This window comes from Rhyacophila brunnea, unplaced genomic scaffold (genome assembly GCF_057557595.1).
Source record: "Rhyacophila brunnea isolate RB1 unplaced genomic scaffold, BYU_Rbru_1.0 scaffold_2, whole genome shotgun sequence".
NCBI classification, from domain to species: Eukaryota; Metazoa; Arthropoda; class Insecta; order Trichoptera; family Rhyacophilidae; genus Rhyacophila; species Rhyacophila brunnea.
The window spans coordinates 17101680-17113552 of NW_028232859.1; the positions used below are offsets into that span (position 1 = coordinate 17101680).

General features: G+C 29.2%; 1 protein-coding gene across 8 annotated transcripts in view; it reads left to right on the forward strand.

Moving 5' to 3' along the window:
* The window catches only part of LOC147071974 (uncharacterized), a 108526-nt gene that overhangs the window by 72637 nt on the left and 24016 nt on the right, over positions 1 to 11873 (forward strand). For 3 of the 8 annotated variants that reach the window (XM_085947798.1, XM_085947799.1, XM_085947796.1), the window contains exon 1: positions 1818 to 1902. The exons of 2 other annotated variants lie outside the window; for them this stretch is intronic. The gene's annotated coding sequence lies outside the window, so the exon portion shown is untranslated. Of the gene's footprint in view, positions 1 to 1817; positions 1968 to 11261; positions 11401 to 11873 lie in introns of those variants that run through there. 3 more of the 8 variants (XM_085947800.1, XM_085947797.1, XM_085947801.1) reach the window with 3 other exon arrangements.

Below are 11873 nucleotides of genomic sequence, written 5' to 3' on the forward strand. Positions count from 1 at the left end.
AATAAAAAAAATAAGTAAATTTTCATATTTTTTCATAAACATTTGTTTTTTTCTTAACGGTCTAGGTATTTCTAATATGTGGTATACCTCCCCTAATTCATTTTCGGCGTCTAGTGTATACAAGACAGCGCCTGCATTGCCTATTTGACCCTCAATAATAATCCGTACGTTGCTTCAGATATTCGATACGATTGACACAGATTTTTCTCACTAATAGACGCTAAATTCCATGCAGAGGGCCCAAACGTTTCGAGCCCCTATGGGCAGATAATAATTATAGAAACACTAAATATATTTCTATATTATATTATATATATATTTTTTCATGCACGTATATTTTATAATTATTAAAGGTTCTTGGATAATATTATTATTTTTTATTACTTTATACTTACTCATGTATTATAATATTATCTATAACATCACTTCAAGGCAGGTTATATGAACAAACGCTATCCTAAAAATAAAGTAGGCACTTATAAGATAAGGACAATGATAATAGTATTATCATCTATACATTCTACAACATATATATTAGAATTATTAGATAGTAGTATTGTTTATTATAAAATATACATATTATTACTAGCAATCTTATAATAATTAAGTGGCATTTAAAAAATAAGTAGGTATTATAATAATTTGTAGGTACTGCTGTGGAGAATTTATAAAATAATAGTTAATAAATTATATTGCATATTAATAATAAGCATATATAAATAGGTACAAATCTGATTAAAAGGATAATAATACAACTTATTATGTACCTACATATAAGTTACATTAGATTAATCAATACTTTTGCATAAAAAATTATTTTATTTCTTTTTGAGGGATCCAGTGTTTATTTACTGGTGAATTACAATAAATTATGTATGTCTATAAACCACGACTCTATACATATACCTACTATAAAATACGAGAGATTGGTGTCTGTGGTTATCAATTTTATAATTAAAAATCAATACTAATTTTCTTTCCGTGGAGTTATTTTATTCCAATGTTCTGTGATAAAAAAATGGCAGTGGAATAAGGCTGTGTTGCCTTTACTAGATGCAAACGCTTGTGACTTATTAAATAAATTGTCGACTTACTTATTTTTGTTAATTAAATGTAAGTATATTAATATTCCGTAATTCTGTTATGCAATTTATTCGTTGTCCCTATTGTGAGATATTTTCGTATTTAGACTATAAAGCTGTACCTACAATAATCTATATTTCTTGAAATACATAGGAATGTTAATTACACGAATAAATCAATTAACTTATGGTTAAACATACCTATCATTGATTAGAAATGCACGAGTTAATTTAATTTATAAACGGAATCACTTCCACATCAATCTATACAATAATGATATGATAGAAAAATGATAAATAACTTTATTCGATTTAAATATACCAGACCGCATAAATTTTATACTCGTATATATTAATATTAACGATAAAACATAAAACAAGCCGAATAATTCATAATTTTTAAGACAGTAAATTATTTGAAATAAAACCAAACCTGCCTAATAAATGTAATACCTCCAATAAATAGAAAATTTGATTTATAGTGTTGCTAGACAATATACCTACATAGACTTTTTTATGCCCTCGTGGTAATATTATGTAGTTAGTTGTTTACGTTAAAAATGTTGACTATCACGCCCCATTCGCCCGAAGCGCCACGTTCTCACACTCTTGCAGAATAAACGCACGCGTGTTTTTGACGTTTCGGCGAGCAAAAGCCACTGACAGGTTATCGCTTTAGCAAACGTAGTGCCGCCACAGCAAGCGACCAACTCGCAGCAAGGCTACACGGCATACAGTTGATGTCGCGGCGGCGTTATGTAAACATCTTCTTTCAGGGAACGCGGCGGGAAAATTTTGAAAGCAAAATTTGACAGCAGAGGTTTTTTTTTTTAATGTGGAATAAAATGTGTTATATGCTGTTGTGAGATATAACTTTGTGACATAGTGAATTAAAATAATAATCAATTGAGAAAATACATCTTATGAAACTTTTATCGTGTTTGTGATAAAAATTTTGTGTGTTTTCTTGAAAAAAAGTGCTACATATGGGATATATTTTCTATTTGACATTCGATTCTTTCTATTCGTTTTTTTTCTGTTACCAACATTTAATTACCTAGTGAATGTTGGATTTTTATATACTTAGTATTAATACGACTTGAAAAAAACCTACCATCATAATAGACTCATAAACCTTACAACATATTATCTAAATATACTATTATTTACGTGTTTTTTTTTTAATTTAAGAAAAAAATTTTAATTATAAAAAATACCTAGATTGTTTTAACTATTTTTTTGAGATTTATACTTAGACACGACTTTACTTACAGCCGATTTGATTATTGCATTATAATATTAAATTACTAATAATACGACAACGATTACAAACAATGCATTATGTATTACCTACAGTACCGACAGTGACAGAGAGATAATTAGAGATAAGTTTTTTTATGTTTATCACACTTACACAAAATTAAAATAATCATCAATTACATATTCACATCAATTTAGACGTAAATTGTCTGAACTTTGAAATGTAAACAACCTTGAGTGCATATTTTACATATTTAAAAAAAGTGTTAGGGCTTAACAAAAAGCATCATCAGAATAACAATTTGAGAAAACGGGAAGTTTTACGATAAACCTTTTTATGTGACACGTCATAATATAATAATTTAATATTTATAATAACCTTGTTTATTATATTAATACACATGCGATAAGATAATAGAAATAATTTTATTATTATCTAAGAATATTTTTTGGTGTGATTAAATAATTATATTATTCCTATTTTTGTTGAAAGAAAAATTCTTTGTGTTACTAGGAAACTTGACTATAAATATATACATTATATTTATATTAAAAGTGAAATTTATACTTGGATGTTGAATTTGTACTGAGTGCATCTTGAAAAGTAATCTAAAAACGTATTCATAATGCATATGCAGACATGCAACTTTCTCATCTGAATAATGCAATAATGTAATCTCATTGCTTGATTTTAGAATCACGGATGAGTAAAATAATTACTTTTACATTATTTATTATCTATACAAAAATTTCCCTTTCAAAATAACAGCGCAATAGATGAATGCAGCATCTTCCATTTATATTTGATTTAAATTGAGTAAAATGTAAAATCATTTAATTTACACCAAACGTAGCAATTTGAATATCACTAGTAATGAAAAATGTTATTAAAACATTCTTTTACCATTACATATCATTATCATTATAATGTATACCACATACTTGGGTAGTTAGTAATTTTTCATAATTATAATAGCATTCCATTTAATGCAGCTGCCATATAATTAATTGCGTAATAATTATGATATAGAAAAACAATGAATATTAGTAATAGTTTATTTAGTAGGTTCATTTTTTTTTATTATTAATATTCCTGATAATTATTGTCTATGACAACATAATGTATACATATTTTTGAATTCGGAATGCGTGGCATCTTGTCGTAGTAAATGCAGCATCATTTTAATTGATATATTATGTTGGTTAACACACATATTATAAGTATTATAAATCGATTGGGTCAACGCAGTATTCAACGTGAGAGATCGTCGCACTTTCCAATCAACCATGTTTATTTTGTTAACATATTGCTTCTAGATGTTAAATTTCATTTAACAAGAAGCCGCAATCTAATTGCTCACATAAAGTTGCGGCGAGAAAATAGAATGGTTAATCATATGAAACAAATAGACGTGTTTACTTTGTGCATGATAAACTAGGACTCAGATTATGCGTTTAAACATTAATTTCTCAAAACATAATACTTATCACAATTTATTTGTATGTACTATGTACAATGAAAGCCAGACAAGTCTGATAATATTATAATAATAAGTTTGATATAATTTAGGTATTTATTTGAGGTTTGATAATTACCAACCACCATAGGTCATTAATCAATTTAATGTGCATGTGTATGTGTATTTATTGGTAGTTAATTATGCTATCAAACAACGATGTAATAAAGTATATTCTAGCAGAATAGCCTTTCATTCAGAGAAGAGCTCAATTGCTTCCAAATAAAAAAAAAGTATATTCTTATAGCATTTTTGATAATATACTAAGTTACGCATCTCGCACATGTCGTTAAATCTAACGTCTTAACTTTCTTATAATTCTAACGTGTTACCGCAGACAGCTTAGAAAAAAATTATAAAATCACTAACATATTACATCAGATTGCCTCCTCTGTCTAAATTGACATTCTGGGAATATTGTTTATTTTTTTAATTAAATAAATGTATTATACGATACTTAAACCGACAATTTTCGTGCAATAATTATTATTAGTTTTAAACTAGGTACACCCGTCCAAGTATGTACAAAAAAAATCTAAATTCGATTTAATTATTAGGAACATTATGCTAGTATCTATAATTTAGGAATGAGCCTCGTGTAAGATAACAGAAAAAGATTGCCTCAAATCCCCCTATAATAAATAAAGTTGCCATCATCATTTTTTATTTACTACCTAGAAAAAGGCTTGCATTTGTAAGATAATTGTTTCCACAAGTACGAATGTAGTCATCCAGAATGCTTCCAATAAGTATTTCTCATGCATTGCAAAATGTTTCCCTTTATTTTAAGGAACATCCACAATATATGCAACTAATGTCATCGACTGACAGTATAAAGTAATTATCGACTAAAATAATAATTTTGAAATTAGAACGGTGCAGGAGACCCGTGTGCATTTCAGGCATCAAATGTTGGAAATTATACATTTTTGTTTAATTTTGAAAAATCTAGCATTTCTTAGCAAATTATCTTATTGTCTTTCCATATCTGACATATTTTTGGAAATATTGGTGGAGCATAAACCATGCCATTCCCAAGGGGAATTATCACTATCTAATCTTCTACATTTTCGTATGCCAGAATTCCGGCGAATACACCCAATATTTTGGTAACCGAGAGTCAGATTGAACGTCGCCTCTAATTTCATAGACAGCATGATCCGATTATTTATTTCATCATTTCTGACACTTTCGAAGCTTAATGTCTATACGGTTGCTCGGAGTTTTCACAGAATACCATGTCTTGTTATTGCAAAGATTTTATTCTGACTCTGAAATCAGAATAAAGCATAAAATGAGCACTACTTTTTTACAAACACAAGTAGATACTCAATACATGTATTACAGGAAATTTTATTATCTAAAATGCATACCTATATGAAAAATACCACAATACCAATCACAGATTTTTTACGACTTTTTATAGAACTATTTTACGATAAGGGAACGTATTTTTACTAATAAAACACAATACATATGGCATAGAAGGTAGTGTCATCTCCCGTCAAGTCGAGACCGAGAAGATGCTCCCTGTTCTCTGTCAGTATGGTGGGGTTTTCGTCTGTGTTCTGGACTTTGAAGTGAACAATTAATACACCGGAATGATAGTCGAAAACAGCGATTTTATTTGGGGAATACATGGGGCTACATTTTATATAATTTCAATATTTTGCGGAGATCAAAAAATACACGTGTTTATAATTTTACTGTCATAAATGCTTCTCCTCTTCTGCGCATGTGCGCGGTTCACAAAATGCAATGTTGCCAGTAACTTTAATTTTTGACGTATTTGAATTTACAGCATTGGCGGTTTTATTATTATTTATTTTCGCAATCAACCCTTACTATGTGTCGGCTTGATAATGGTTGGTTTCTCTAGATCCACAGAGACATCCCCAAATGGGGACCATTCAGGGGTGTAACAGTAGGTACAACCACAAATTATATGCGTTGTACATTGAACAACATGTCGTTTCACACATGACAATGGGGTGACTCTGTTGAACAGACCCAAGGATGGAAGACTCCCAACCAGTCAAAAGAGCCTGGTGACTGCTGTGGTTGCACTATGCATGAAGAGTCAAACCATCCATGGGGCTAAGCCAGTGGTAGAAATTTACGGTAGATTGAAGGGAATAAAAACGTTTCTTAAGGCGGTTAATACACATAAGGGGTTGTAATGCCGATGCTGGTATAATTTTAAGTAGTTATTAACTGGCAAAAAGTATGTTTACTAAGTTTTTTTGCAAACTTTCTAAATACATTTATTATTTTTATGATAATAGTTTCAACGATAAAATTAATATATTCATCATTTTTTTTTTTAAAATGAATATGATATCTAAAAACACAAACTGTGAAATTATGTAGATCACGGCCAATTTAACATCGGAATGAAAATTTTTACGATAGGTAGGTACTCGAGCGTCAATAATAAATAATATTATGGATATGTTATATTTTGAAAGATATCTAACATAGCATCGTATAAACTATAATTGAACAGTTTGAAAAGTAATTACTGGTTTAACTCGCGTTCCGTCTCTTTGGCATTATAAATACCTGTTTACCTCAAAAATCTTCGGTCATGTTATTGGGAAACATAAAGTAACTAGGTACCTAGGTACTCGTTCGCAGACAAACCTGTTTTAAATAATCGCAAAACGACCTAGCAAGGACGTACCAATAGTATTATGAGCAACATTCGTTATATAAAAATGCCCCTTGGGCAAAATAAACAAAAAAAAGTACTTTCGCTGTAGGTATATAAATATGAAAAAGAATAAGAGATTTCTCTCGTAGACTGAGATACCTATATAATTTATATATACTTATTAGAAACGTCACAAATAATGTTTTGTATTCGACGAAAATCCGAAAGAAAGTAAATTGATGACTAACCATATATTTGTAATTGTAGGTTGAAGAATTCACCTAAAACATTTTTTCAATTCTTTAAATTGATGTCTAATTATGTAAAAAGATTATGGAAGTATGATAATGGTAATAATTATGGCATGATTCTGACATAGGAAGATATGATATGGTCATTAAAATATTTACATTTACCGTCAAATACATTTTTTCATCCATTTCCTCGTTAATAAGCATTGTCATCTACGTGTTCAGTTCGTATTATGATTAGTGATTACAATTCTAGTTCAGCTGTCCCTGGACTCAGTACAGTGGATTTCCAACACCACTGAAGATCCTGTCACGTTCATGATTTCATATTTCCAGTCATTTACGACACCAATCATAACCGATTTTGGTCAATCTTGAAATATATCTCATGTCTTTTTTAACCATTGCAAACAATACATTTAGCATCAATAAAATTTACAATATGGCTGGCTATTTTTAATAATTAATGTTTTGTAAAAGGATCACGTGGTCAAATCTTGCAAATTGATATTTTTCAATGAATTGGCCCAATGGGTTGAACGAATGGGTAGCAAAAATACTCGTGAAAGTACTGAAAAGGTCCATAAAACGAAAATAGTGATTTATCTTTTGTATTTATTTCACGAGATGCGATTTATATTCACAAATATAATGTTCTATAATCCAATACTTTTGATAATTTGCTTATAACATATAATTAAAATAATAATAATAATATAAAATTGTTATTTGCATTGCGATATATATACTTCTCATCTTATAATATTCAAAGAATAAAATAAATTTCACTAGCTTAACGTAGACACAGCCTTGTAGGACTTGAGGCAATAGTTACATAATTTTTTCAATAGTATTCTATTAAATAACTTATGTTTTTACTGTTTTTATACTATCATCATATATCATTATGATGATAAATGTAGGTACGTGTTCAAATATTACAGACAATAAAAAAAATGTTACCTGCGATGTATCTACGTATGTGATTATCTTATTCTAACCTTCAAAAAAATCATATACTCACGTACTTTTTTTTTTAAATATAGACGTTGAAGGTTAAAGTCTTCAACTCAAAGGAAAAAATCCTATACAATAAGTTGATAAACAATTTTCTTATCTGTAATAAAACCGAAAAGTTAATCCATATGAAATTAGTCTTATTTACTCATTACACATTATTGATTCATATGCATTAGACCTAAATAAAACTCATTTTAAATTAGAATCGATGATATTAGCCAATTTTATGTCACCAATAAAGATAATTATGATGTTATCAGTGACGATAATCAGCCATTCTTCTATTAGTATATCATTATTTTAGTACATTCCAACGCTTATTTAGTATTTTATGGCTGCGCCTGCCGTACATTATTTGCAAATTGTACCTTTTACTTATGTCAAAAATGTTTGATCAAATAATTTACATACTAAGTGGCGGAGCACACTGCTAGAAGCCGTGCGATGCGCGCACGATGCAAAAGGCCTAATGGCACTATGTTGTTCGCAAAGCAAGTGCTTTTTACGCCTCTCGGTCCACACGCACATCGCACGGCCACTCGCAATGTGCTTTATCGCTAACGTCCGTATTTTCGTTATTTAGCGATAAAAAGGGGCTTGTAATCTTGTGAGGAATTAATTTATCTAGGTTCAAATGACGTATACGAGAATAATTATTAATGACTTTATGTATTACATTCTTTTATCCTGGAGGTTGGGTAATCCTTGAAGGAATGACCATATATTATAATTATATCCTCATGATAACAATCAGGTTTTTTAGATTATTTAATTTTTTGCAATGAAATTTGCTACAACGTACCTACCTATTTAGTTTTCATTATTATTTGTATTTACAAAACATATACGTAAGACCTACCTAATAAGTAATATGTATGTCAATAAATAAACTGAATTAAGTTTCCCATTATATGTGATTCACTTTATAAATAATAAATCATTGTGAAATTAAATTGATTAGAAATGAAATTGGATGCATTCGATCGATTGTAAATCAAGAAAAAGAAAAAAATCACAATTAAGATTCGAGCTATTACCACAATCAATTATCTAAGGTAGATTTTTTTTAAGATAATGCAAGTTTAAATATTTATTTTGTATATTCGTAATAGTGTACAAATTTGATTTTGCAATAAATATAAGTAAATGGGTAGGTAACACCTCGATAAAAATTCTGATCATTAAAACTGATACAGGAAAATTGAAAAGATTTAAATTGTAATATCTTTAATTATTATCCTATCTTACAATCTAATCATAAATATCTTCATTAAACGTAACTGCAAAAAATAAATATCATCTTCGATCAGAAGTTGTCGATATAGTTTAAAACATTCCATATAATTATGATAAGATATCAGAAGATAATAAATGTAATTCTTAAAACTAGAGTAATCTAATCATATAATATGACGTATTTGGATATTCAAGTGAATAGGTACAATATGTATGATTTTTTTTTACTTTAAATATTTTATTTTGTCCAGTTTCTCTGTAAGTATTATTGAAGACTAATTCTCTCATAAAATAGAATTTTATTAAGCGGTCAACTAGCGATTATCTTTACTGCAAAAATTATACGTTATTATTATTATGCTTATCATCTTATATGATCATTGAAAATGACGATCATTATTTTTACTCCGTAATTTATACTAAAAATATAATGTATAATAAACTAATATTGTATCTTTCTATCGACTATCTATTCTCGAAATGTTTGATAAGTTTATGTACACGTACACTTTTTGTTTACCACTGGAATTACTATTATTTGATAAAAACTTGCAGATAACAAACGTTTATGAACATTTCATGTACATTAATATTATTAACAGCGTGTAAAAGTAATCAATTTCTGGTATCGGTACTATAATAGGAATTACCTCACCTGCAATTTATCTCAAAGACGTGTAAGTAAAAAATCACAATACCTTGGATTACGTAAAGGAATGCTGATACTGTTAAAAGTAAAAAGCGGTCACACGCTTCGTGGAATGATATTACTTATTCAAGTTCAACGGTCGATTTGACCATCCTTCCTTTGCCGTTAAAGTCTTTTGTCCTGACCTACATTCTAAGGCCATGAATACGCATATTATGCATCACATTTATATAAACTCAATAGGATAATCACTAATCACTAGATTGTGCAATTATAATTTTCTAAAATGCATTAACACGGCAATTGACTGTCTCGTTACAAGGTGGTTGCAATTAAATTATAAGATTCAAGTAAACAAAAATAATACCTGATTTTATGAAACGGTCAAAAAACCTCGGACTCAACTGACTGGGAGTCATAATATTATTATAATACATCGTTGAAAAAAATAAGAACACAACTATTATTTTTTTTTAAACATTTATACCTAGTACCTTTTCCAAATTTACAAAAATACGAAGACTTATCGATATTATCAATTGGTGACCAAGTGTATGATATGTTTTCATGACATGGCGGTAAATAAAATTAATTATAATATAGTGTGTTAGTGTAAGTATTTCGTATTTCCACCAAATACCTACAAATTAATTAAAAAATGTACATTGAAATTTTATGGATTGTCAGGACAGACCATGCTCAGTGTGTCCCATTGATATCTAATGATATAAATATTTATTATTATCGTTTTAAAAGTTTAAACGTAAAATAGAATATTTAAGGACTGAAAAGAAATTAATATTTTTTTAGTTACCTACCGAATTACTGATTCAAAAATATAAAATCTAGGATTACATCTTTTTAATAAAATTTAACTCGGTATACAATTAAGTTTTTTTGTCTTTGCCAAAACAGGAAATTGTGTTTCTCAATAATTATTGCTTTTCGTTCTATTTCTACTAAGAATATGCAATCAATTGTCTCAAATCTTAGGAAAATATTCCCGACTATAGTCTTGATTTATTCTAAACACAAACATTTAATAGTCGAAATTCTATATTTTGATTTTTATTTCAGCAAAATAAAAGCCACAAAACCTCATGTAGTCATCGACATCCTCGAAATATGATTTTCTAACCAGGTTTGAACTCTGGGAATTTGAAAGTTTTAGGTCTCTGGAACGTAGTGTTTGCTTATAAGCATAATTAATTAGCAGGTAGGTTTAGTTTGGCAGTCCGGGCTTAAGGGAGCCTGGCGTGGCGGCTCGACCAGCTAAGTTAAATAAATACACGTCACAAATTTGCTCTAATAATAAGAAAAAGTCGCATGCGGCGCTATTTTACTGAACGAGTATTATCATTAAAAATATGTGCGATGCAATTTTATGTGATTTATTATGATGAGTGATATAGGTACCTACTTAAATGAAATGAATGAAATGGTTCCGACAACTCAATAATTCAAGTGGATTTATTTTGAAATAAAAAAAATCATTAAAAATACATGGAATACCCTAAATTTTACCTCGCGTAACTATTAGATTCTGCAGAATACCATACCACCAAAGATCTTAGTCTGGGGGCCCGCTTCAGGATGTGGGGTCCATAATATTATTATACGGGCTTGTCTGACACTTTTTCTCCTATCGCGGTTCATAAAACTGCAAAGGTAGTTCTTTTATTATCTGTGTACATATACTAACTTCGGGGGGCTCAATGTGACTTGGGAAAAGGTTAGTAGGTATTTATTTTATAAACTTATTTGGCATTGAGCACTTATGATTAATTGTTCACATTCCATATTTTTGTAGTATAGGTATTAACGAAAGTTGGTGATGCATTTGAAACATATTGGCAATAAATATTTCACGGTGGAAATAGAGTTTAGCACTAAGTACATGTTTAGATAGCCTTATCGGCTTTAGCTTATCTTAAGTCGCATGCATATACCTACTGTAACTATATGTGTTACTCAACTGGCGTAGTACTTACTTTATTTTGTTAAGTACATTTTCTTTTAACAAAGGATGCCTAGTATAGCACAATATTGTATTTTTACGCATATTTATTTGAAAGTATCAATAATATTCAGTAGGTTCCCGACAATTAATGTTTTATATTCACATAAAAGTAAACTACTTACAACACCGTTGTACTTTGTGCTTTATTCAGTGTTCCAATCGAATAAAATTATTGCTTTATTTCT